The following is a 27,294-nucleotide window of genomic DNA, read 5'->3' as shown; positions in this document are numbered from 1 at the left end:
TAACTCACAGCACCTGGTAGCAAGAGCTGGGTAGCAAGGTCAGCATTTCCCTTCAGCTCTTTGCCACAGCAACACGTTCCCTGCCTTGCTGCATTTGATTCCTTGACTCCTTGCTTCCTGACCCTCGGACCCTTGGCTTCTTGACTCCCAGCTGTCTGACCTTCGGACTCTTGACTTCCCAACTCCTGGCTTCTGAGCTCCTGTTCCTGCTCCCACCCTGCCATCTAGCCCCCGGTCCCGGCCGGGGACATCAACCGCCCGTGAACCAGACCGTGACAATCCTGCTGAGGAGGAGAAGGATTGGGGAAGCAGCCCTCAGCCAGTGGTGGCAAAAGGAAGAGGAGGAGCAGCTGCACTGCTGCCACTGCATTTGGCTCTACCTCTGCCTCCTCCACCTTAATGATGTCACCCAATGTCAGCCCCTCTATTCTCCTTTGGAAGCTGGAGTCTCTGTTAAGAAGGATTCTGCTGGATGAAGTCAAAGGCCTAGTCAGTCCACCATATGGTTTCCCACAGTGTCCCATCAGATGTCCACAGGCAAGACATGGGGACAAAGCCCTCCTCACCTATTGTTGTGCTTCAGAGAAGCAGACTGCCTCTGTTGCTGGAGATAGACTATTGACCCAACCATGAGTAGTGGTCATTGGTCGCCATGAATTTGTCAGGTGCTGTTCTAAACTGGTGACTGGGAGTGGCCACCGAAACCATATAACACCGGTCCTGAAAGACCTACATTGGCTCCCCGTATGTTTCCAAGCACAATTCAAAGTGCTGGTGCTGACCTTTAAAGCCCTAAATGGCCTCGGCCCAATATACCTGGAGGAGCGTCTCCACCCCCCATCATCCAGCTGGGACACTGAGATCCAGCGCCGAGGGCCTTCTGGCGGTTCCCTCATTGTGAGAACTGAGGTTACAGAGAACCAGGCAGCGGGCCTTCTCAGTAGTGGTGGCACCCTGTGGGACACCTTCCCGTCAGATGTCAAGGAAATAAACAACTATCTGACTTTTAGAAGGTATCTGAAGGCAGCCCTGTTTAGGGAAGTTTTTAATGTTTGATGTTTTATCGTGTTTTAATATTCTGTTGGGAGCCATCCAGAGTGGCTGGGGAAACCCAGCCAGATGGGTGGGGTATAATTAATTAATTTTTATTAAACCCATCCATCATCACATCTTGTGGAACCAAATTCCATAGTTCAGCTGTTGTATGAAGGAGTTCCTCTTGTTGCTCCAGAATAGGGATGGAAGGATCTGCCATTTTCCACTACCCTGAATAATTTGGAGCAAGCCCGGCCACCACACTGCTCACCTCTAAGTTCAGATCATTTAGAAATGAAATTTAAAAGCACCAGTTTCTTGGGGAAATCCCATTTCTTGCACCTCTCCAATATGAGAGCTGTCCAATTATTCCTACTCTCTGTTTCCCGTTCTTTAACCAATTCAGCCAGCTTCCTGTGTCTGAGGCCTGAACGGTTATTTGTAATGATTCCTCTTAATACTTCTCAACGTTTCCCCAATGTTTCCCATAAACAAGTCTATCAGATGTTAACAAATACAAGGCTACATCACAATGTTCTTTTGGTGCAGCTTGTCTTTCATAGTTTAGAAGAAATGCAATTGCCAAAAGGGCAGCATTTCATAAATGGTTCTTACAACCATGTATCAAGACCTTTGAGTTCTCAGACAACACCATCAAACACATATAAAGTCTCATTGGGCACAATGAGAAAACTAATCCTGTCCATTAATTTTCACTACAAAAATGTAGTGGGCAAGCAAATCAAAGTCAATACAGCAACAGTCCAGGGCCTGCTTTGTATTAAAAGGGAAATCTTGCATCTCAGTTCTGCTGCTTCAGTCTGCAGATGGGGATTCACACAACAGAATAATTTCCCATTCTTTAAAGAATTTAAAAAAAAACAAACCCTGCACATAGAAGACAAGCATGCCAGGGAGAACGCTAAGCTCATTGCATGCTAATATTCTGGGCTGGGTGATTTTATTTATCTATTGCATTTATCTATTGCAGGTTATCCTTTAACCTGCAGAATGAATTTGTACAGCACAAAATTATAATCCAAGTGAGAGCTTGGTCAAAGACCCACTGGTTTAGAGAATGCAAATTTCATGCTATCTAGGCCTTCAGTATTTATTTATTTTTATTTTTTAAAATAATTTTTATTAACAGACCAATCAAATCAAATCACATTAATTCCAAATTACAAAGCCAAATTTTAAATTTTTTTAGGCCTTCAGTATTTATTCTTGGAATTACCCAATGGGGAGGGGGGCAGAAAAGAAAAGAAAACCTTTGTTAAATGCTCTCAGAATTACAGAATCAGTGTCCATTTTATAAGGGCAAATTATTGGGGGGGGGTGGCAAAAAATGCCAAAAGAAAAAATTACAAGGATTAGGGCCATACATCTCCTCCCGGGCTGATTTCACACCTTGGCGTCACCCGGTTAGTAAATCCGTTTTATTTTGCTACACTTTTGGCAGAAGAATGTTCTAATAAGATTTCTGCTCTGAGAGCACCGACCACTGACACCCTCAGTGTAAGATTACCTCCTCGCCTCTGACTCTGAAGAGCGACGCATGTTAGCAGAGGTCAGGCACGCAGCCTTGCTACTGGCGAAGTCACAACGGAGGGCCATGGCTCCGAGGCACAATTGTGAAGCTCAAAAGCGTAGCCCCCCCCCCCCTCAAAAGGAAGGCTAGATAACCTATTTACCCAGCTGCCAATCCTACCTGGTTGGGGTAGAGATTGAGAAAATGTGTTCAATTTACACCTCAATGAAAAATACGAACACAAATGTACGTGTGCAGCGCAGGATTTTTTTTATGGCTTTCGGGAAATCTTCCATCCTATGAAGAACAGGGAATAAAACAAGGCAGCCTTGTATCTTACATTTCCGTCCTCTATTTGAACAGCTACCTGACTCAAGTATTGTTTAAGGATAAAGAACCAGAAAAGAGAGAGCATGAACTTTTAAATTGCCCATCTACAGTTAACACCTGGGCAGCAGACAGAGCCTACAGGTAACCTTCTCAGCTTTCCTCACTTTGGTGAGATGTATTGCATTTTAATTTAAATTACAATAATAATTTCTGCATTTTATACAGATCATTGTCCTCTTTCTTTTGGCAATATATTGTCAGAGGATAGATGCCCTACATGATTTATTTATTTTTACTTCTTATGTGGAATTTTTGTTGGTGTTTAGTCGTTTAGTTGTGTCCGACTCTTCGTGACCCCATGGACCAGAGCATGCCAGGCACTCCTGTCTTCCACTGCCTCCCGCAGATTGGTCAAACTCATGTTAGTAGCTTCGAGAACACTGTTCCACCATCTCATCCTCTGTCGTCCCCTTCTCCTTGTGCCCTCCATCTTTCCCAACATCAGGGTCTTTTCCGGGGAGTCTTCTCTTCTCATGAGGTGGCCAAAGTCTTGGAGCCTCAGCTTCAGGATCTGTCCTTCCAGCGAGCACTCAGGGCTGATTTCCTTCAGAATGGAGAGGTTTGATCTTCTTGCAGTCCATGGGACTCTCAAGAGTCTCCTCCAGGACCATAATTCAAAAGCATCAATTCTTCTGTGGGAACTAGACAGGATTATTCCCAAAAACAAATGCCTCAGGTTTCTCAAAACCAATAAAGATACTACTCAACAAGGAAGGTTCTCTTCAAAGCACACTGGAACAAAAGTGAGTTGGTTCTCAAAGGTTCGCTTTTTAAAAATTTGTGGCTGTAGGTAAATCCAAGTGACAGCTGCCCTCCAAATCAAAAGTCAGCTATTATAAAAACTTGCAACACCAAATCTCACAGTTCATCTTCTCTGTCTCTCCATCTCTGGCAGGCAAGTTCTAAATCCAAATTCAAATCCCAATTCTTATATCTTTTCTGCACAATTCCACCACCAACCTCTCTCTTCTTCAGCTTCTGGGTGTTATCAAAGCTGTCCTCTTCTCAAGGGACCTTTGGAAAGCAGGAGTATGGCTAGTTTCCACAGTTTGTGCATCTGGCCTGTTGCTATACAGTTTCCAGGCAATAAGGTTGGCTTGCTTGCTTCCGGCATGGAATATGGCACGACAGAACACAAGATCACCAAACCCAGCCACTCCATCTCATGCCAGGAACAGTATTGATCTTAGTGATGCGTAAGTGATCGCCATACAGTGACAGAATTGAAGAGTTGGAATGGACCCTCAGGGCTATCAAGTCCAACCTTCTGCAATGCAGGAATTTCAACTAAACCATTCATGTTCCAACTTCTGCTTAAAAACCTTCAGGAAAGGAGAGCCCACTGGCCTCCAAGGGAGTTCATTCCACTGTCAAATAGCTCTTACCATCAGAAAGTAATTCCTGTGGTTTAGTTGGAATCTCCTTTCTTGTAACTTGAATCCATTCATAGGAGCCAATTCTTGGGGGCCGAGGGGTCTTTGGGGCCCCCAATAAAATATCTGAAGGGGCTGCCCCTCAAGTTGATGGGGATTGCCATTCAAGAAGAAGAAGAAGAAGAGTTTGGATTTGATATCCCGCTTTATCACTCCCCTTAAGGAGTCTCAAAGTGGCTAACAATCTCCTTTCCCTTCCTCCCCCACAACAAACACTCTGCAAGGTGAGTGGGGCTCTGAGACTTCAGAGAAGTGTGACTGGTCCAAGGTCACCCAGCAGCTGCAGGTGGAGGAGCGGAGATGCAAACCCGGTTCATCAGATTACAAGTCTATCGCTCTTAACCACTACACCACACTGGCTCTCCTTTCAAATGGTGAATTTTCAAATGGTGAATTTTCAAATGGGGTGTGTGTGTTGCATCATGTTATTGATTATGTGGGGCGGGGTTTACCTGGGGCCCCCAATATTCTATTCAAGTTGGCACCTCTGAATCCGTTGGTTCAGGTTTTAGCCTCCAAAGAAGGAGAGAACAAGCTTGCTCCATCTCCCATTTGCCAGCCTTTTAGATATTTGAAGATGGCTATCATATCATCTCTCAGTCTCCTCTTATCCAAGCTAAACACATGCAACTCCCTCAACCATTCCTCATAATTCTTGGTTTCCAGACCCTTGATCATCTTGGTTGCCCTTCTCTGCACACATTCCAGGTTGTCAATATCCTTCTTAAATTTCTTCCCTTGATCTGGTCAGTAGCCTTCTGCTGATGCAGCCTGGAATAACATTGGCTTTCCCCCCTGCTGCATCACACTGTTGATTCATGTTAAGTTTGTTGTGTATTTATTATTATTATTATTATTATTATTACTAAATAAAATTTCTATCCCACCCTTCATCCAAAGATCATAGGTTGGTTTACAGTATAAAAAGACAAAAATACATACTATAATAACAAACGAAAGCAATATTCAGACAGTATTATAATTTACTAAATAATACCAAGAACCCTAGATCCTTTTTCACATGTACTACTGGCAAACCAGTATGCTTGTGCAACTGGTTTTTCTTGTCTAAGCGTAGAGCCTTACATTTGTCCCTGCTGAAATTAATTTTGTTAGTTTTGGCCCACTTCTCCAATCTCTTAACGTCATCTTGAATCCTAATTCTGTCTTCTGTGGCACTGCATGTAACAAAGCACGAGCGAAATATGCTCATTATTTACTGGTTTGCTGGATGAATGCAAACAGAAAGCATTTCCTTTCGATTCCAAAGCACAAATCTCTCTGAAACATACCAGATTGTATTTTAATGGCTCTTTAGCCACTAGGGCGCAGTAATGCACAAACTACTTCCAGGCTTGCCGTATCCTTGGCAGAAACTAAGAAGTTTATAATGTTGCACAGGTTCCCGACACCCCCATTTTTAAAAAAACCTCATTATTTCATTTGTAGAAGAAGAAAATAGCTTACAAAGCAACTTGCTGACCAAACTTTGTGAGTGAGATTTGAAAAAAGTCTACAGCTATTCCACCCCCCCCCCACAAAACCCACAATCAAACTTAAAAACAAAAGCACAACTTCTGGCATTTTAAAGACTTGCAGATTTATTGTCGCATCAGCTAGAACAACACACAAATCACAGCCATCCTTTCATTTGTCAGTTTGTATTAAATTCATTTAAGGCCCAGCTCCCACCGCCTTATCTCTCATATCTACGGCCACAGACTTATTTGTTGTGACGTGTTTTTATCCTTTTACGATTGTGTTACAAATACAGGATGTTAATTAAATATCTTAAGTTTATTCTTTGGTATATGTTGATTGGTCAGGGAATATATTCTTGAGGAGATTCAGGAGAGGAAAAAAGTGCTTCTTTGCACAATGCAGTGGTACCTTGGTTTGCAAACAGTCTGGTATGCATATGTTTTGGATTACAAACATGTTAAACCCGGAAGTGTGTGTCCTGGTTTGCAGACTTTTTTTGGATTACAACCCATTTTTTATTTTTTTTGGGATTACGAACAATTTTTTTGGGGAGGCCCCATTGGCGAAAGTGTGCCTTGGGTTATGACCTGTTTTGGTTTACAAACGGACCTCCGGAACGGATTATGGTTGTACACCAAGGCACCACTGTACACAGTTAAACTATGGAATTTTCTGCAATATTTTCTATTATTTTCTACAATAAAATGCATCAATGGCTGCCTACATGAACAGCTTCAAAAAAGAAAAGAAAAAGATGATTTGACAAGTTGTCGGAACATAAAGCTATCAATAGCTGCTAGGCACGTTATATATTGGCTCCAGTGTTATATGGTTGTATATAAGGTAGCACTGAGTTAAAGTCACTCAGCGATCTCTTTGTTCCTCTGGTAAAATATATTGTACAAGTGAAACATTGTTGCTCCCAGGAAATATATAATAAGCAGATTGCTGGTAATTTTGTGGCACGACAGATTGCGGAATCTGTTGCGGAATGAGTTTCTCCCAGCACAACTGTCGCAAGGGTTTCCTCTGTTATCCACTAGCACAGGCATAGGCAAACTCGGCCCTCCAGATGTTTTGGGACTACAATTCCCATCATCCCTGACCACTGGTCCTGTTAGCTAGGGATGATGGGAGTTGTAGTCCCAAAACATCTGGAGGGCTGAGTTTGCCTATGCCTGCACTAGCACAAGCCCCTGTGGGAGAGGATGGAGATGTTAGAGATGCAAGGTGGTTAATGCAGATATTCTAAATATCTTTTGGACTTGGCCTGAGGTAAGTAAGTCCTGGCTTGATGTTATAAAAGACCTTGAACGTCCTATATGACTTTAAAATGTTTAAAAATACTTTTGTTAAAAAACCAGAAGCCTTTTTGCTGGGTATAGTGGGTGACGAGATATCAAGGGAAGATAAAAGACTGTTTATGTATGCAACAACTGCAGCAAGAATTCCTTTAGCCCAGAAATGTAAAGAACAAGAAGTACCAACTAAAGAAGAGTGGCAGATGAAGATGGTGGATTTGCAGAACTGGTGAAGCTGACAGGAAAAAATCCGAAACCAGCACAATAAAAGTATTCCGAAAGGACTGGAGTAAATTTACACGATGTCTGAAAGATTATTGAAAGCAATTAACATCGCTAGCAGGGTTGTCTGAAGACTTGTAATGAGAAATTTTCTATCTTTCTATAATTATTTAAATTTTGAGCCATTTGGAAATGAGTGTAATTAGAAGTGGAAAACGTACAAAATGCAATGATATAAAGGTTAATTTTGAAAGACATGAGGCGGGAGGGAAGGAAGTCGATAGTCTAAAGAGCCAGGGCAGTAAAGCAGATAATGATGATGTGAATGTATAATAAAAGGTAAAGGTAAAGGGACCCTTGACCATTAAGTCCAGTTGGGGCCGACTCTGGGGTTGCGGCGCTCATCTCGCTTTGCTGGCCAAGGGAGCCGGCGTACAGCTTCCGGGTCATGTGGCCAGCATGACTAAGCCGCTTCTGGCGAACCAGAGCAGCACACGGAAACGTCGTTTACCTTCCCGCTGGAGTGGTACCTATTTAGCTACTTGCACTTTGACGTGCTTTCGAACTAGGTTGGCAGGAGTGGGGACCGAGCAACAGGAGCTCATAATATTCAATGGAAAATAAATAACACACACACACACACACACACACACACACACACACACACACAGAAAGTCCTATATGGGGTATGTCGCCTGTATGGTTGAACGGAACAGTATGATCCAATTAAGAGAGGATAGCGAGGATTATGAACATTTTGTTTGAAAATTGATGGTTTTTATTATATGTTGCTGCAATAAGGTACAAACACACATCAATTCGTATGTGTTGCCAGGAGCATTTAGAGATTACTCATCTAACTGAATTTACTTAATTTTAATGGGATTAATGAAGTTTTGAAAAAGCAATACCACCAAGTTAAAAGAACCAGATTTTGCAAACATCCTTCCTCTTGACACTCTATTTGTGTTAATGAAAATTGTTTTCTTTTTTTCATTTTCTCTCCCTTATTTCATTTTGTTGTTACTTTGACTATTAAGATACTATTGTGGTATTACTGTTTCATCATGCTTAAAATGTTAAACACCATACAGTGTCATCACTGATTTATAACGCTTAGAAACTTAAATAAATAAATAAATGTGGGGCCTTCTTTTTTTAAAAAAAGGAGGAACTGTACTTCCAATTTTATGCAATGAGACCTAACTAGGCTAATATATATTTTTATAAATATATAACCCTTTGGTTTTCATTCAGCCAACATAATAATATTATAAATGGATTTTGGCACGTCTCTGTCATGTATTCTGTTTTTTAAAGACATATAAAGAATTACAGTAATCCTGTATTTAAGGATATCTTCCTTGGTAGAATTATATTTGCAACCATCTCCTATTTTCTTATTTTTAATTATGTCCAGTCTTTTGAGTGTGTGGTACTACTTGTAAAATACTTTATGTTGTCTTTCTTTCAAGATTATAAAGGAGCCAACTAATTGCTTTCCATTCATATCCTGGAATCTCTTCCTCTCACAGGGCTCTCTGCATTTTCCATGGAATTGTTACATTAAAACCCATTATATATATATATATATATATATATATATATATATATATATGTATGTATATAAACATCGTATTCGATTTTTATTGTGGAGATTAACAATGCACCGCCTCCCAAATTCTCTCAGTTTTGTCATGGAAAGCAAATCTCTAGTCAGTACGATTATAATCAGGAAGAAGGGTGTGTGTCTTCATCACCACCTGTAGCTTAAGGGAGATGATATCATTTCTGGATAAATTGGGGGGAAGAGCATCCTCTTACTCCTCCATTCTTGGCAAGGCAGTTCCTTTCTTTCTAATTTCCCCCTACTACCTGCCCCTTCCTACTCTGTGCTTTTCCATTCCTTCCTTCCTGACTGTCTTTCTTTATTCATTCTCTTCTCTCTTTCCTGTTATCTTCCTTTCAGTAAGAAAAGCTTCGTGCGGGATGGGTGCCCCAACTGCTTGCCATATGAGGCATGAAAAAGTGCTTGGAACATAACCCAGATTTTTGTCACACTTTATCCTTTAGCTTTTGAATTCTGGTGCTGGAGGAGACTCTTGAGAGTCCCATGGACTGCAAGAAGATCAAACCTCTCCATTCTGAAGGAAATCAGCCCTGAGTGCTCACTGGAAGGACAGACCCTGAAGCTGAGGCTCCAAGACTTTGGCCACCTCATGAGAAGAGAAGACTCCCTGGAAAAGACCATGATGTTGGGAAAGATGGAGGGCACAAGGAGAAGGGGACGACAGAGGACGAGATGGTGGGACAGTGTTCTTGAAGCTACCAGCATGAGTTTGATCAAACTGCGGGAGGCAGTGGAAGACAGGAGTGCCTGGCGTGCTCTGGTCCAGGGGGTCACGAAGAGTCGGACATGACTAAACGACTAAACAACAACAACATCCTTGGGATGGGTAGAAAGGGACAGGATAGGGACTTAGAGGTTGGTGAGAGAACATCTTTAGGATGAGAGCAAAGGACGTTGAGCTCAAAGACTCCTTCCTATGTGCAGAAAGCCTCCATTGCTCATCAATGCAAAGGTGTTGGCTATAAGCCTCACCAGTTTCAATCTCTCAAACCATTACGCAGGAAAATATTTTATGAAATGATTTATCATAGCAGCAGTGTACATACACAATCACTTTTCCTCAGCTGTGTGCCAACCTGTAAGCAAAAGATTAGCACAGGATGGCAAGACATATATTTTGGGCTTTTGCGAAACTGAATTGGATGCTTCTTGAGTACAGTACCATTGCAACTGGTGGGGCAGGAGAGCTGAAAAGAATGCCAATATATTTCACATCTGGCAGCCAATGAACCAGCTCTACCTGGTACGCAGGCTGAGACTCTACCGACCTGCAGACTGTCTCTACATAGAGGTACATGCTCTAGTTATCACCCGCTTGGACTACTGCAATGCGCTCTATGTGGGGCTACCTTTGAAGGTGACCTGGAAACTACAACTAGTCTAGAATGCGGCACCTAGACTGGTGACTGGGAGCGGCCGCCAAGACCATATAACACTGGTCTTGAAAGACCTACATTGGCTCCCAGTACGTTTCCGAGCACAATTCAAAGTGTTGGATCTGACCATTAAAGCCCTAAAGGGCCTTGGCCCAGAATACCTGAAGGAGCGTCTCCACCCCCATTGTTCAGCCCGGACACTGAGGTCCAGCTCCGAGGGCCTTCTGGCGGTTCCCTCACTGCGAGACGTGAGGTTACAGGGAACCAGGCAGCAGGCCTTCTCAGTAGTGGCACCTGCCCTGTGGAACACCCTCCCATCAGATGTCAAGGAAATAAACAACTATCTGACTTTTAGAAGACATCTTAAGGCAGCGCTTTTTAGGGAAGTTTCTAATGTTTGATGTTTTATCGTCTTTTTAATATGCTGTTGGGAGCCGCCCAGAGTGGCTGGGGAAACCCAGCCAAATGGGTGGGGTATAAATTATTATTGTTATTGTTATTGTTATCCCTTTGGTTTCAGATAGTACATGGGTAGACGAATCTACAAAGCCCAGGACACAATTTTTTGTGGCCAACTAGTGGCTATGGTGGCTCATTTACCATAAGTAATATATTTAGCGTTAACTCTGGAAGTGGATACTCAATTCTGAGCAAACTGAGCCTCTTAGAGCACAATAAACATCAGGAGGCTTAGTCTGGCCAGAATCAAGTACAGTGGTACCTCGGATTACAGATGATTCGGGTTACAGATGCTTCGAGTTACAGACACTTCTGGTTACAGACTCTGCTAACCCAGATATAGTACCTCGGGTTAAGAACTTTGCTTCAGGATGAGAACAGAAATCATGTGGTGGTGGTGCGGTGGCGGCGTGAAGCCCCATTAGCTAAAGTGCTACCTCAGGTTAAGAACAGTTTCAGGTTAAGAACGGACCTCCAGAACGAATTAAGTTCTTAACCCGAGGTACCACTGTATTCCAGAAAAAAATTCCTTCCAGTAGCACCTTAAAGACCAACTAAGTTACTTCTTGGTATGAGCTTTCATGTGCATGCACACGAAAGCTCATACCAAGAACTAACTTTGTTGGTCTTTAAGGTGCTACTAGAAGGAATTTTTTTTTGTTTTGACTATGGCAGACCAACACGGCTACCTATCTGTAACTGTATTCCAGAGTTACTGCTGAATACATTACTTCTGGTAAGTGAGCACCATAGCATCTCTGGAACCAAAGGGGCACATTGCTTGCCAGATGTGAATTTCCCCCCCCCCACACACCCCAGCTCTCCTATCCCACTAAACATGCTATTGCAGGCCTGGAGAACATTTGGCTCATGGGTTCCTGGGCTCAATTAGACCCAGCAGCAGTGCTAATTTGGATTGCAAGGCTGTTTCCCCCAAGCCATGGCCATCTGACCGACATCTATTGTCATATGACATGCAAAGCATGGCTGCAAAGAAACAACCAGGAGTCTTAACGTGTGTTCCGTGTTGTTTCTTGGAATTGGGGCTTGCTGTCATTCACAATCAGCTGATAGGCATTGACAGCAGGTCCCGGTTGGGTTAGGTTCCAAGAGGGAGGAGTTACTTCTCCATGTCCCATTAGGGTCCCCAGTGGTAGCTGGTAGCACCTAGACCTGGTGGGGTGGCCTGTGGCGATAGAGGTCTCATAGGCAGGACCAATAAGGTCACATGGGTGAAGCCAAATGGTTCTGGCTTGGACACTGAATAACTGTAGCTGTGGAAGTACTTGATGCCCAACTAAACCGAAAAGTGTCTCACCTACTACCACAATTTCTAGTGTGGGTCAATGTCACAACGACCATGCATTACTCAGAAATAAGCCCCAATAGATAGCATGGGGATGGCTCCCAGATGGGACTGGAACTTGAACTGGTTAGTCTTAGAGGTGCCACACAGAACTGCTAACAAGCCTCTCCCAAAAATCTTTTAGCCCCCATGGAAAAAAGCTTATCCCCACACTCCAACTTATACCCTTCTGTGCCTTTCTTCCAGAATGTGGAGGGATGTTAAATGGACTAGGCCAGTGTTTCCCAAACTTGGGTCTCCAGATGTTTTGGGACTACAGCTCCCATCATCCCTAGCTAGTTGGACCAGTGGTCATGGATGATGGGAACTGTAGTCCAAAAGCAGGTGGAGACCCAATTTTGGGAAACACTGAACTAGGGTGTAGGAGACCAGGGTTAAAATCACCACTTATCTATGACTGAGTAGGTTGGTGAATAAGGTTAAGCAGGCCTTTCCTGTGGTAGCAATCCCAGTTGTGTCTCCCATAGGAGGCTAATTTGACCTTCCTCTCTTTTTAGCTTCTGCTGCCTGGTGAAGACAACTTTGAAATTTTTCATGCTGGGTCTGATGTTTTACTGTTGAAGCTGGCTTTTACATTGTTGTCAAGTAAGCCACCTTGAGAGAGTTTTCCTCGAAGAGGTGGCCTATAAATATTTTAAAGTCATAAAATAAAAGGAATGTCTGCCATACTCTCTCTTTTGCGGCTCTTTAAAATGATGGTTTAACAGTTTGAATCATTTGTGATGGCTTTATTGCATTACTTGATGTCTGAGCACCACTTTTATAGTGAAGAGGCCAAATGCATTTTACCAACAAGCAACATAAAATAAAATGTATACAGTGGTACCTCGGGTTAAGAACTTAATTCATTCCGGAGGTCCATTCTTAACCTGAAGCTGTTCTTAACCTGAGGTACCACTTTAGCTAATGGGGCCTCCAGGTGCTGCTGCCGCTGCCGCGTGATTTCTGTTCTCATCCTGAAGCAAAGTTCTTAACCCGAGGTACTCTTTCTGGGTTAGTGGAGTCTGTAACCTGAAGCGTCTGTAACCTGAGGTACCAATGTATTTGGGGGGTTTACATCAATAATCAAATAATAGATCTTATTCTAATTGCCCCCGCTAAAAACCTTGCAGTTTTTGTTGTCACCTGATCATCTTGATCTGCTCAAAGAAAGGACACAGTAGCAAAGGTTGAGTGACCTGGCATGGACAATAATAGAGGGGTAATAACCTCACTCCTCAAATCTTTATAAAGACTGCAGACCAGAAGGACATGAGCCACTGATTCAATACTGCCATCTCCACAGAGGCGGCTATCCCTGAAGATCGGTCCCTCTTGCTCTCCTTGCTTCAGCAAAAGCTGCACAGCCTGCATTCGCTCCATAAGACGCACACACATTTCCCCTTATTTTTAGGAAGGGAAAAGTGCGTCCTATAGAGCGAAAAATACGGTAGCTGGTTTTTTTAAATAGACCCTCAAGTACAGCTGAAGGCAGTATATTCAATCCTGCGAAAGTGAAAGCGCATCTGTATTTTGGAGTTGTTAAATTTTGCAGATAGGGTGCCCAAGTGTCAAAATGACTAGGTAGAAAATAATCATACCATGGACAAAATTTCCTTATTGTGGCCAGATTATTCTGTCGCTCGATATCATATAGGCGCTGTCTAATTAAATTATTTGCTCTACTGAAGCCCAGTGTTAGGAACTGTTGAGGTGATAAACCAGAAAAGTAAAGCTTTTGGTTGACAATTTTAGTCCAAGTGCTCTCATGAACCGTTATGTACTGAGTTGAATAGGATCCAAAATGCAGTCCTAGAACAGAAGGATCCAAAATGCAGCAGTCTGATTGGTCCTAGAACAATAGGATTCAGAATGCAGCAGTCTGATTGGTCCTAGAACAATGCAGCAGTCTGATTGGTCTGCAGGAGCCACCCAATCCAGCTCCAGATGGAAGTGAATCCACAACCTGATTGGCCTACAGGAGAATTCCAGAATTAGCCAATCACATGCAGCCCATTGTGTAAATAATGTATATAAAGCAGATACTTTGGGGAAACTTTCGTTCCTCCTCACCACTATGAGCTGAATAAAGAACATGAAATCCACTCTCGACTCCGAGTATATTTCATGAACTTACCTATATGCCCTTGGCCAAACTGCACTGGAGACATTCATCTCCACTGCCCTGTGTTACGATACCTGACTAGATGTGCTAGATTATTTTCTTCTCTGCGTGCAGCTGTGGATGCCAGTGGTGCCATTTCACACCCACAGACAATTTCCCAACATCCGTGAGTGAGAGGCAGCTGCCATTCTCCTTGGCGGGAGCTGCAGAAGCTGGAACTGTGTGTGGAAAGGATGTCAGAGGTGTCAGAGCTTTGGGGGTAAAGAAGGCTAAGGGAGTGAAGTCACTGTAACAGGAACTGTTGTCTGCCTGTCCATCTGTCTGTCAGCATGAAGTTCTGAGTCAATAAATACCAGCCAAAAACGTGTGAGTCCTGCTGACCCGCAATCCTGCTCTCTGTCTCTGGAGAAAATAAACAGGGATTTGGGAATGCTAAAGTGTTGTGCCGTCTTCAGAGCTGCTATTGTATTTGTGTTTCACTCAAATAATATTCAGCAATGTTAAGTCCCAAGAACTTTTGTGAGTTCCTTAGTTAGGCTGTAATCCTAAACAGACTTATTAGGGAGCAGGCACAGTGGAATTACTCTGGAGTAAACATGCATAGGACTGTGTAGTAGGAGAGTATAGGATAATCGCTTCACCCACTTTCAAGATGAAATAGGAAAAAGTTCCTTATCTATTCCGGAGGGGTATCTTTCCCCTCATGCTTACATTGCAGGCATGCACATCTCATTTGTGAAAATTAAACTGCAGCCACGCTGCTCTCTCTCCCTAGTATCTGGGGGCAAAATATAGGCTAGATAGTTTGCTGTTGTTGGTACCGCTTCCTTCCAAATGGAATGAAATTGTGACTGATGCATAGCTTAACAGACCTATTTCATTATTTCCTATGTATGAAATGGACTCGTGGACCTCAACAACTCGAGGTATCTGGTTAGAGTAGTTCCACAAGCTATAGAAAACTGCCACGCACACATTCCACAATGCTCTACTTTCTAGTAAGGTCTGAAAATGGGACAATCATTCTGTGTTCCTTTAAAACCTGAGTCACAGGGCTTGCCTGTAACAGCAATCGCTGACCACAACATGCAGCCTCCTCCAAAGAAATTCACAGTTTCCAAAGGATGGGGCAGAGGCTCTCTGTATACACAGAAGGGGGTGCTGTTCCACAGGGTCGTGTGCAGTTGGCTGTGTTCATTTTGCAAAAACAGAAAGCAAATCTGAACACCTGCCCAGCACCTGAATTCCATCATGCCCAGTATTTATTTGTTCTGCATTTTGCAAAATCCATCCAGGTAGCCCCAGCGCTGGCCCATTTTCAAGACCTGTCGAAAGTACATCAAGATTCCGCGGGGAGCATGTAATAGTGTTAACTGTTGACAATTCCAGTAACTGAGAAGAAAAATAATAATCAAGACTGGGGAAGGGGAATGAATTCCCTTTCTTTGAGAAAATAACAGATTCCCTCCACAGCCACGGTTGGGCCAATAACTGGTTGGCGAAAAAGAGGTGGAAGCCATGGATGTACCGTATTTTTCGCTCTATAAGACACACCAGACCACAAGACGCACCTAGTTTTTGGAGGAGGAAAATAAGAAAAAAAATATTCTGAATCTCAGAAGCCAGAACAGCAAGAGGGATCGCTGCGCAATGAAAGCAGCAATCCCTCTTGCTGTTCTGGCTTCTGGGATAGCTGCACAGCCTGCATTCGCTCCATAAGACGCACAAACATTTTCCCTTACTTTTTAGGAGGGAAAAAGTGAGTCTTATAGAGCAAAAAATATGGTAATTTATTCATTTTCATGTTATTCAGTTGTTCATGTACTTTCTATTATGTTATTCAGTTGTTCATGTACTTTCTATTATGCTCTAGAATCCTGTGCAAAGCAGGTCGATAGTATTGCTATATTGCAAACGTGAGGAAGGCTTGACAAAAGCCACCTAGCAAGTTCATAGTGAAGGTGGGATTTGAAAACTTCCCTTTCAAGCTCACACTCTCAGTCACTCTGTTGTACAGGGTATCATAAGGCATACGAGAATTAGAAATCTTCACCTCCAAGGATGTCAATCTCGAGCCATTTTCTGAGTACTAAACCATCTCGGTCCCTGCTTTTAAAAAATCTAGAAAGTGCTGAGCATGTAGGCAGGTTTAAAACAACAACAACTTTTTTTAAGGGGTGCTGTCGTCTGGGCAGGGAGCCGCCTTTGCGCCTAGATAATCACTGTATGAACTCCATAAGGATATGGTTAAATTGAGTATTAAGATGGTTGCACTTTAAGAGGAGGAAAATATGTCAATCACAGTTTGCCTTTGACAAAAGGAAATTCCTTGAAACTGAGAAAGGAGAGGGAGGGAGGCTGTCTCCTCATGTGGGTGGCCAGGAAACTTGAGGCCACCCTCCTACGAGAGAGAAACTAAGAGACACGAGGATTGGGGGGGCTGGGGGCTGGGGAAGTCTCACCAGATTGAATTCTGCCCCAGTGCTGTGAGACGTTCACACCAGGTCTTGTGAGAATATTAACAAGGTTACAGGAGAGAGGCCTTTAGCCTCAGGAATTATTAGTGAGTATGGAACTATATTTGCACAAACACAACCAGATGCATGGTGCCAAATGTCCTACAGATGTGGAAGGAGCTGGAGTGTGCTACATATCTTATGAGCTTTATGTTGATCCAAACCTCAGTTAAGACAACCCACAAACAACAGGGGAGGGGAGCTGAGAGCGAAAGTCCTCCTGCAAAAACTGCACTTACCCATCTATTACGGGGTCATTCCCTTCTAGAACCACTAATGTTGCCCCAGAGACCAGGCAAGTTGTTTCAGAATATGTCTGTTATTCATCTAGTTTTGGAAAAAGGAGTCTCTCTGTGTTCTTTTTCAACTGCTGTGCTGATCGTCCCCAAAACTATTTTCTACAAATTCAAACTTTTATGCTACTTTGGGTGTGTGTGTGTGTGTGTGTGTGTGTGTGTGGAGGGGGGGGATTTCTCCAAGGATGTCCTTCACTGTTGTCCAAAATTAGTGTCACCAAATATTGTTGATGATACCCATGTAAATATATTGTCGAAAGAATTAGTCTTCTATAGGATCTTGGCAGCAGAGATAGTAATTGCACCCCAATGGAAGACAGCCCAAAATCTTACACGAGACGCTAGTTACCACTCACTCTGGAATACAGCTGTAATGGAGAAAATCATGGATAATTTGAAATTTTGGCGAGAACTTCTAGACACTTTTTATATTATTTGGCATTCCTTTATGACACATACAGTGGAACCATCATTCTCAAGACAACCCTCATCACAATCCTGGCAAATATATTATAAGAAAAACTGCTCGCTTTCCCTTATGGGGTATTCCAAAGCCCGTATAGAGTCCTTAAGTGGGTTCCCTATCAGAGGCCAACCAGAGAATATTGAGGAGCAAAGCAGCTAGTAAGCCTGATCTTTATGAAACTGTTGCAACAGGGTCCCCACTCACCACACGCAGAGAGGGAGGAGAACCCAGAACAGTGGTGCGCAAGCCCTTATATATAATTTTGAAATTGCCCACCCTGTCGCTCAAGACCACCCCCCAAAACATCATACATACTTCACAGAAGGAGGCGGTCTACAGCAGAAATCCTGGCTGCCAGGATACCTGATAATGGTCACTGATCGCATTACCTGGGCAGCTTGGCCATTCTTTTGTGATGGTTAATACTTTAGTTCCTGAATCTAGGTCACAGGCTCACCCTATTCATATACAAATATGCCCTTAAGACAGGATTTGCGAGCAAAAAGACAAGGGGAAGGCTTTCCCCATTTGCCTCTCTTATTGCAGAGGAATATTTGAGGTCATTGGGAGAGTCAAAATGGCTTCAGGATTGCTCTCCCGTACTATTTCAGACACATGGTTCATATATTTAGATATGTGTGCATTTATAAATATTCTATATTTGAGACCTTAAAATTCTTATAACTTATGGAACTATACTAGAGGATCAAAACTCGCAGCTGGGAAGGTGGTATCTGAATGTTACCAGATGCAATATCACCTACAAGAGCTTCAGGTCTCCTTGAATATTTGTCATTTTTGTTCAGACAAGCCTCTCCAGATAAGTAGAATGTCAACACATATTTTAATCTGTTTTTAGTTTATCGTTGTTTTACTTGTTTTTTGTATGTTTTAAACAGCTGTTTTGAACCATTTCACTGGTGATTTTATCATCTTATTCTTTTTGCAAACCGCTTAGAAGGTGTGTGGGGTTTTTTTAGTCAAGTGGTATATAAATTTTATGAAATAAATAGATATAAATAACAATAAATAAAAGCTGGAGAGAAATTCCCAGATGTCATCTCCTGCTTTTAGCTCTCAGTGATGAACAGCAGCTGTCTGTCCTAAACTACTAGGAAGCCATTTACCTTAGTGAAGTGGTACCTCAGGTTAAGAACAGTTTCAGGTTAAGAACGGACCTCCAGAACGAATTAAGTTCTTAACCCGAGGTGCCACTGTATTCCAGAGTTACTGCTGAATACATTACTTCTGGTAAGTGAGCACCATAGCATCTCTGGAACCAAAGGGGCACATTGCTTGCCAGATGTGAATTCCCCCCCCCCACACCCCAGCTCTCCTATCCCACTAAACATGCTATTGCAGGCCTGGAGAACATTTGGCTCATGGGTTCCTGGGCTCAATTAGACCCAGCAGCAGTGCTAATTTGGATTGCAAGGCTGTTTCCCCCAAGCCATGGCCATCTGACCGACATCTATTGTCATATGACATGCAAAGCACGGCTGCAAAGAAACAACCAGGAGTCTTAACGTGTGTTCCGTGTTGTTTCTTGGAATTGGGGCTTGCTGTCATTCACAATCAGCTGATAGGCATTGACAGCAGGTCCCGGTTGGGTTAGGTTCCAAGAGGGAGGAGTTACTTCTCCACAGTGGCGTAGCGTGGGGGGTGCAGGGGGGGCCGGCCGCACCGGGCGCAACATCTGGGGGTTAGGGGGTGCAAATCCATGGGTTAGAGGGTGCAAATTACTTGCCTTGCCCCAGGGTGCTGACAACCCACGCTACGCCACTGCTTCTCCATGTCCCATTAGGGTCCCCAGTGGTAGCTGGTAGCACCTAGACCTGGTGGGGTGGCCTGTGGCGATAGAGGTCTCATAGGCAGGACCAATAAGGTCACATGGGTGAAGCCAAATGGTTCTGGCTTGGACCCTGAATAACTGTAGCTGTGGAAGTACTTGATGCCCAACTAAACTGAAAAGTGTCTCACCTACTACCACAATTTCTAGTGTGGGTCAATGTCACAACGACTAGGAACTACTAGGAAGCCATTTACCTTAGTGAAGTACGGTTTCCCACCTGCCATCCATAACTGTTCAGAGAATCCACATTTTTATCATTTATCTCTTAAGACTTTCTGGCACTGCCATTCCCAAGGATATAATTACAATGTGAGAGTAGCCTATAGTCGTTGCTATTAGATGTATGATTTGTTGTTGTTGTTTAGTCGTTTAGTTGTGTCCGCCTCTCGGTGACCCCCTGGACCAGAGCATGCCAGGCACTCCTGTCTTCCACTGCCTCCCGCAGTTTGGTCAAACTCATGTTCGTAGATTCGATAACACTGTCCCACCATCTCGTCTTCTGTCGTTCCCTTCTCCTTGTGCCCTCCATCTTTCCCAGCATCAGGGTCTTTTCCAGGGAGTCTTCTCTTCTCCTGAGGTGGCCAAAGTCTTGGAGCCTCAGCTTCAGGATCTGTCCTTCCAGTGAGCACTCAGGGCTGATTTCCTTCAGAATGGAGAGGTTTGATCTTCTTGCAGTCCATGGGACTCTCAAGAGTCTCCTCCAGCACCATAATTCAAAAGCATCCATTCTTCGGCGAGATGTATGATAATGAAGGCATTTTTATGTTCTGGGAGGTAAACTAATCTATGTTTCTGAAAAAAAGTATGGGGTCCTTAACACCAGGGCTTTTTTTCAGCTGTAAATCACCGGACTCAGTTCTAGCCCCTCTCAGGTGGATGCCACTGCCATTATAAGAGAACAAGGGAGCCATTTATGGTGAGTTCCAGCACCTCTTTTTCTAGAAAAACAGCATTGCTTATCACTCTACCTTCTAAGCAATTACATCGCTTGGTTTATATTACATGACATTAAAGGGAGGGAAAGCTCAATGTTGTTATATATGACAATGTTGTCGCTGTCGCTGATGAGGAACAAAAGTGCGCTTATACATGCTTTTCAAGTTGGTTACCACTGCTTCTTCTGAATTCTCAGATACCCCAGACTGAAGGTGTGCATCTGGGGAAGGAAAGAACCCCTTGATGTTCCAAGACATGGAAACACAATCCTTGTTGAGGCACAGATGTTTGCAATAGAGAGCTTTCGCCCAGCAAAGCTCTGTTTTCAATCTACATATGACAGGAAACACAGATTTGAAATGAATAGAAAGAACAGAGAAAGCATAATGGATGATAAAACAACAGCATGTAGGAAAGATGTCCTTTCTTACTTCACAACCATGCCCCCCCCAAAAAAGAAGAAAATTACAGATGGAGAATGTAAAGAGAAAATCGCAACAGCAAACCAAATAGTTTTGATATTGATTGCTTAGCTTTCTCAGTTTACTTGCTAGCAACAGCAAACTGTTATGACATTTCGCTGTGTAAATCTCTGTAAATATTTTTAAATGAACCTATGCGTTCAGTTTCTCTGGAATCTTGAGGCCTGCAAGATGTGTCCATTCAGCTCTCTCTGAATCATTGTTTGTATGAAAGTAATGATCAGCTGCGTCAATCATCCGTCACGCCTCTACTAACAAACCTGAGCGATCAAGTGCCGATCGGTTTGGAAGCCACCCAAAAGCAAGGGAGTGGATTCTACATACTTTAGGGACTCCCTAGCTATATGCACAAGTATGCACCATTCCAAAATAAGAGAGGTTTTTAAAACCACAAAACAGCTGACATTGAAAACCCAAATTGCCGTTTATTTCAATTCAGCATTAAGGAAAACAGTATGGGGTGGAGGCAGTCGGACATGGAGCTTTAAAGAGCAGGCAGAAGGTAGGTGTGGATGGATGTCCTACCTCAAATGTAATTTGGCTGCATAGCTGCTCCTTCTGATCTTCTCTTCCCCTCATTCCTTTGTGTTATGTACTGAGGTTCTCACCCTGGGCCAGCAGGGGGATACTGTAGATAGTTTTCACTCAGGTCCGCATATGCAAATAAGGGATTGAAAGTGACGTTCAGTGATTGGATAGTTATAGAAAGTTGTTACAGTTGCATAGTACTGGAGCTCTATATAAGCAGGCTGGCTGAACCCTTCAGTTCAGTTCTGTTCTGGCCTGTGAATAAACAAGAGCTGTTTGAAGAATCGCTGTGTCGTCTGATATGTTCACCCACAACTTGAACCACTCCTTTCCTCTTCCAGCCTCCATTTCCCAAGCACCTAGGTCTTCCACTCATCTTTTCTTAGGACTCTCTGCATGCCCGGTCTGTTGGGTCAGGAAAAGTTCAGCCAATGGCAGACAGAGTTTCTGGGGATCATACCAGCTCAGACATCAGTAGAAGTGACCCTTTGGTTGGAGTAACTGAGCCAATGGCAGTTAGAGCTCTTGCTGATTACCAGCCCCTCTTGACAGCCAAACTCAACAAAAAAATACCTACAGACTGTTTATATTCAAAAGCCAGTGACTACTACGTTAAAGGGGAAAGAAGAGTTTGTGCAAGGTTCCAGTAATATCCAATTTTTGTATTGTGAAAATAAACCATTAGTTAACCAATTAAAACCAGCTAGAATTGAAATATTTTACATTGGTGAAGCACTTTTTTGTCAACATGAAGAACGCTGCATATTATTGTAAAAAAACATCACATATCCTGTATCGGTATTTAGGTGGCCCATCTATAATTGAATTATACAGCCAACTGTTTTAAATTAATGTATTATTACATTAGATCCTATCTGATCAGAAAGAATGCCTAACCCTTCTGTGAGTCTATTCACCTGCATATATCAAGACACAGCATCCTGCATTAAAGATATTTTATTTTTGAAAAAGGTGGGGGGGGAAGCATTTAGAAACATTTATTGTCATTTTGAGGGGGGAGGGGGTCTCTCAGCACATACACCCGATATGAATGCTGTGAGAATATGTCATGATTTATAATAGGAATCATAACAGGGCTCATTTGATATTCTAGGTACAGTTTCTCCTGGCAGAAGCAAGGAGGACGTCTCCAATTTCACTAGGGTACACAATTCTCAGTCTCTGTGTAAAGTTATTCCCTTAGACCTTTATATATGTGCGCTGTTTTAAGTGTATTTGTGGCCGGTTTTTAAATACAGTTAATATAACAGCACAGTATGTTATCAACGGGATGCGGGTGGCGCTGTGGGTTAAACCACAGAGCCTAGGACTTGCCGATCAGAAGGTCAGTAGTTTGAATCCCTGCGACGGGGTGAGCTCCCATTGCTCGGTCCCTGCTCCTGCCAACCTAGCAATTTGAAAGCATGTCAAAGTGCAAGTAGATAAATAGGTACCGCTCCGGCGGGAAGGTAAATGGCATTTCCGTGCGCTGCTCTGGTTCGCCAGAAGCAGCTTAGTCATGCTGGCCACATGACCTGGAAGCTGTACGCCAGCTCCCTCAGCCAATAAAGTGAGATGAGCACTGCAACCCCAGAGTCGGTCACGACTGGACCTATTGGTCAGGGGTCCCTTTACCTTTTTAATATAACAGCACAGTATGTTATCAACACATCCAATAGTCCAACTTTTAAAAGCATTGGGTCTATGAGATGCATATGTGGAACAGAGGCTCATTTAATTTCTAAAAATAAGAGCCATTCAGTGTACAAAACCAGTGAGTTGACCACGAGTACCTATAAGCTCCTGGTTGGAATATCCTGTCCTTCCTACACATACTTGCAGTGTATTTCAGATATTCATTGCTCTGTACATGAAACAGAATTATTGTGCCTGAAATATTTTGGATTTCACTGAACCTCCTGGTTCTACCATTAATTTTCTATTGGCAAAATAATAAATAAATCCTAAATGTGTACAATTTTCAGGGCCAGCCCAAAGCGTGTTGTTGCCAGAAAATGCAAATGGCAGTCTCCACCTACAAATGCTAATTAAGCTGCGACACAGTTTGCTGGGAAGTTCTCCTGTGCAATTATCAGCTGTGTTAATGACTTTGCCATGGTTGATGGGTCTAGTTCATGGGTAGGTAAACTAAGGCCCGGGGGCTGGATCTGGCCCAGTCGCCTTCTAAATCTGGCCTGTGAACGGTCCGGGAATCAGTGTGTTTTTATATGAGTAGAATGTGTCCTTTTATTTAAAATGCATCTCTGGGTTATTTGTGGAGAATAGGAATTTGTTCATTCCACCCCCCCAAAATATATATATATATAGTCTGGCCCCTCACAAGGTCTGAGGGACAGTGGACCTGCCCCCTGCTGAAAAAGTTTGCTGACCCCTGGTCTAGTTCTTTTTTAATCACGTGTCTTGGGGCCTGACTCTGGGAACAGGGAGATGTGGCTGTAGGGACTGGCCTACACAGTTAAGGAAAAGAGGGCGGGAAATGCAAAGTGCCTCTCTTCCTGCCCTTCTTCCAACCAAGCTAATCCAGGTTGTTCTGTCAATGAGCCATTACATCTCTGTTTGCTGTTGCTTGATGTTAGAGTGGTACATTGAAAAGCAAATTTATTCTGGGACTTGATCCTAAATGAGGACATTGCTCTGGCCTGCATTGCTGAGATCTAATAAGACAGCATCTTAAAAAGCAGAGACATCACCTTGCCAACAAAGGTCTGTATAGTAAAAGCTATGGTTTTCCCAGTAGTGATGTATGGAAGTGAGAGCTGGACCATAAAGAAGGCTGATCGCCAAAAAATTGATTCTTTTGAATTCTGGTGCTGGAGGAGACTCTTGAGAGTCCCATGGACTGTAAGAAGATCAAACGTATCCATTCTTAAGGAAATTAGCCCTGAGTTCTCACTGGAAGGACAGATCGTGAAGCTGAGGCTCCAATACTTTGGCTACCTCATGAGAAGAGAAGACTCCCTGGAAAAGACCCTGATGTTGGGAATGATGGAGGGCACAAGGAGAAGGGGACGACAGAGGATGAGATGATTGAACAGTGTTCTTGAAGCCACCAGCATGAATTTGACTAAACTGCGGGAGGCAGTGGAAGGCAGGAGTGCCTGGCGTCCTCTGGTCCATGGGGTCACGAAGAGTCGGACACGACTAAGTGACTAAACAACAACAACAACAAGACAGAAGTCTGTCTCAGCAGTATTGTCACCCCAAATTCTGCATGCAGCATTAATTTAAGCTCCATGGCAGGGAATGGGAGATTGGGTCTTCTGCTGAGATTCTATCTCCAAGCTCTTTGTCTAGCAATGTTATACTTGGTAGTGGGTACATGGACTGATTGGGGATTTTGTTGACACCCCATCCAGCTGCCTAACAACCTCCTTTTCTGCACTGTTTCAAAACTCAGAAAAATCTGTTTGACTAGAGAGAATGTATCCTGTTCCGTTAGGGCTTCTGATTCACAGGGGAAGTGGACACAGGCTGATTTTATCTCCTCTGTGCAGGCCCTCGGGTTGAGTCAAGTCACACACATCAGGTCAAGGAGGGTCAATTACAGGTCTGAGAATTCAGGACCATGGATAGGTCCCAATGGGACCAGCTGCCTTGAATTCTTGCCCTGTACAGTATTGCAGCTGTTGTCTTCTTCTTCTTTCTTCTTTGTCGATCACTTGTAGCCGAGTAAGATTGTCTTCCATCAACACGGTTTTAACAATGTGTCCGTAAGTGACTGTGGAGGCCAATTCTGGACCCACACGTCCTTCCACAGTGGGGACATTGGTTCCCAGGTGGGAGTTGATCACGGTGTGGATTTGTCAAGCGTGCCTTCCTCTTAGCACGTTTCTCCCTTGTGTTCTGAGTTCGAGTGTCTTCAAAGTCCATGACACCTTTGGTAAAGGCTGTTCTCCAACTGGAGCGCTTGCAGGCCAGTGTTTCCCAGTTGTCAGTGTTTATACTACATTTTTTAAAGATTTGCCTTGAGAGAGTCTTTAAACCTCTTTTGTTGACCACCAGCATTACGCTTTCCATTTTTAAGTTGGGAATAGAGTAGTTGCTTTGGAAGATGATCATCAGGCATCTGCACAATATGACCCGTCCAACGAAGTTGATCTTGAAGAATCATTGCTTCAACACTGGTGATCCTCGTCTATAATATTGGGAAATGTGAGACGAGGATAAAAAATAAACGGAAAATTATCAGACAAGCTGAGGGAAGTTCTGGAAAAAAGGGTTTAAGTTAAAAATGGATGTATAATTTTGTAAAAATGTTTTTTTTTATGGAAAATCTAATAAAAAATATTTATTAAAAAAACAACAACACTGGTGATCTTTGCTTCATCCGGTACACTGATATTAGTTCGCCTGTCGTCCCAAGTGATGTGTAAGACACCACCATTCAATGGAGACACCATTGATGGAATCTTTCGAGAAGTTGGAGATGGTGTTTGTAAGTGGTCCATGTTTCACAAGCATACAGTAAGTTTGGTAGTACAGTAGCTTTGTAAACAAGCATTTTGGTTTCCCTGCAAATGTCCCGGTCCTCAAACACTCTGCACTTTAATCGGGAGAAAGCCACACTCGCAGAGCTCAGGCGATGCTGGATTTCGGCATCAATGTTGACCCTTGTGGAAAGATAACTCAGCAGAGAACTGAAGCTATCTGAAGACTTATGTAGGCTGACAAGGCCTGTTCTAGAGAGAATGCCTGTGCTATAAGAAGGTACCCCTGGATGGAGCAGTCAGTACCTCCTCCTATAGCTGTTAGGCCCAACCAAACTTTACAATTTAATATCCCAATGTTCATGTTATAGAATCATAGAACTGTAGAGTTGGAAGGGACCCTGAGGATCATCTAGTCCAACCCCCTGCAATGCAGGAATATGCAGGGATTGAACCTGCGACCTTGGTGTTATCAGCACGATGCTCTAACCAACTGAGCTATCCACTCTTCCTTAGGCTGAACGTTAACATTATAGGTACATCTTCTAGCAGGGATGTGGGGAGCGATGGGGATGTTCTGCTAGAGGGTCAGTGTTCAAACTTAGGGTGAGTGTGTCAGGAGTAAGGAGGGAGCTATTAGTAGGGCTGGCATCCCTGATAAATGCTTAAGATAAGGAAGGGGGCTTCAGTTTCTCCTAAAGCTTTTAAATATAAATAAATAGAAATAGAAGGAGAACCCAAAAATGTGGGGAAGGCGGGGGGCACACCCCCTCAGGTTGCTTGTAATTTGAGCCTGGCGTCTGCTGCCCCGATGTGGTTTGAAGATGTTGCACAACTAAGCCTCCATATGTGTGCAATCAAAAGAGCCTTTGTTTCAAGATAAGTTTATTTCAAAATGGAAATTAAGCCTTTGTAATTCAAACTAACCTTAAAAACATATTCCTGACTGTGGTGGGAAAAGCATAGAAAAGGGGGAAGGCAATTAAGCAGTCAGTCGTATTTTTATTTAGGCTTTTACCTCTGGGTAAGTGTTACAGTCTGCTATGATCCAGGAGGGGTTGTGAGTTGTTGGTTTCAGATAATGCTGCTGTGGATACAATCCAAAGCCAATCACACAAACATATTTTTTCTTTCGTGAAGGAAAACGTTCCATTCAATGAGCATTCCTTGTTATTCACATGCGGAATTTCGCTACACATTAAGAAGGAGGCATTGCTGTTTCAGAGTCTACACTCATCCAGTTTTGCGCTAAACTGTGTCCGAGTCCAGTAGTGTTTTATTGCTGTTTGGTACACCAGATTGCAGGGACACGGGTGGCGCTGTGGGTTAAACCACAGAGCCTAGGGCTTGCCGATCAGAAGGTTGGCGGTTCAAATCCCCGCAACGGGGTGAATTCCCATTGCTCGGTCCCTGCTCCTGCCAACCTAGCAGTTTGAAAGCA

The 27,294-nt window shown here is 43.3% G+C and overlaps 1 long non-coding RNA gene across 1 annotated transcript in view; it reads left to right on the top strand.

Moving 5' to 3' along the window:
* Positions 1-25,567, top strand: part of LOC310835334 — a 364,886-nt gene extending 339,319 nt beyond the window's left edge. The window contains exon 4 of the long non-coding RNA XR_014559564.1: positions 25,210-25,567. This is a non-coding gene — a long non-coding RNA (uncharacterized lncRNA). The remainder of the gene's footprint in view (positions 1-25,209) is intronic.
* The last annotated feature ends 1,727 nt before the right edge of the window (positions 25,568-27,294 follow it).

Source organism: Podarcis gaigeae (assembly GCF_964106915.1).
Source record: "Podarcis gaigeae genome assembly, chromosome: 17".
Classification (NCBI taxonomy): Eukaryota; Metazoa; Chordata; class Lepidosauria; order Squamata; family Lacertidae; genus Podarcis; species Podarcis gaigeae.
The sequence above is the reverse complement of the archived record's forward strand: the minus strand, read 5'-3'. Positions and strand labels throughout refer to the sequence as shown.